At 42.9% G+C, this 1194-nt stretch overlaps 1 pseudogene; it reads right to left on the reverse strand.

Annotated features, from left to right (window-relative positions):
• Positions 1 to 732: 732 nt before the first annotated feature.
• Positions 733 to 1173, reverse strand: LOC102873129 (annotated as a pseudogene).
• Positions 1174 to 1194: the final 21 nt, after the last annotated feature.

Raw genomic sequence — 1194 nt, forward strand, 5'->3', positions numbered from 1 at the left:
AGAGTTTAGGGCTGTTGTACATAGGGTCGCTATGAGTCGCAAGCGACTTGACGACGGCACATAACAACAACAAACAACACAGGACTGATTTAGTTCACTTAGCATAAGGCTCTCCAGTCCCTCCCAAGTTAGGTAGTAATTTATAAGATCATTTTGCTCCTGTGTGCTGTGTAGTATTCCACTGTGTGAATATACCATAATTTCTCAATCCATTTGATTATGGTTGGACATCTGGGCTGTTTTCATGTTTTTGTGATGGTGAAAAATGCTATGAACATTGGTATACAAGTCTAGCCATGGTATTTTCAATAGCCTTCTAAGCACGTGAAATACAAACAATAAGGAAGACCAAAAAAGAATTTATGCCTTTATGCTTCCTTAAAAGGCTGAAAACTGAATATTATTTGATCTCATTACGAGGTATCCTGCTACTAAGTATATGTCCTAAAAATAAGAATTGTGACATGAACTGATATACGCACATGCATGTTTTTTTTCCTGTAATACAGATAATTTATTACAATATAGAGAATCCATACACCTTTTTGAAAGGATATATCCTGATACAAAAATAGTAACAAAGTTACAAATTATAATGATCTGATGAAACCATGTGGATAAAGCATGGTCTCCCTGGAGAAATTAGGACTGAGGCAAGTGGCCAAAGAGAAGCACAAAGTGCTTTCAACTGTATAAAAACAGTTCAGTTCCACGCTGCCCATCCTGTCCTTACTAACCAAAGGCTTTACCAAAACTCCACTTCTGGCCTCTGTTTTGGGATCGGTTGTTTCTGTTGCTGCTTCCAGATCGCTGTCCCCTGAAGCTGCCTCCTCTGCTCCCGTCCCGCCGTCCTCTGAAGCCTCTGCTGCCATCCTGCTGCCCCTGGTAGCCTCGACCGCCTTCCCTTGGTCCCCTAGAGCCTCGAAATCCTTCCCGAGGTCCCTCCAGCTCAGGCTGCTCGGTGGCCACAGAAAGCTGCCAGCGCCGAGAGTCATGCCATTTTTCCTGTATTTCTGTTACTGCTGCAGTAGGAACATCAAAGCATACACCCATCTTTCCTTTGAGGAAGACCATCCCCTTCACTTTGGAATCAATCTCTTCGCCCAGCTGCTCTTTAAGCTCTTTCCAAGCATAGCTGATGTTTGACATTTCAATTGAGCACTTTAAGACCATGGTCACAAAGCCCACATCCAA

This window comes from Elephantulus edwardii, unplaced genomic scaffold, assembly GCF_000299155.1.
Source record: "Elephantulus edwardii isolate Elephantulus edwardi_28Jun2011 unplaced genomic scaffold, EleEdw1.0 scaffold00119, whole genome shotgun sequence".
Lineage (NCBI taxonomy): Eukaryota > Metazoa > Chordata > Mammalia > Macroscelidea > Macroscelididae > Elephantulus > Elephantulus edwardii.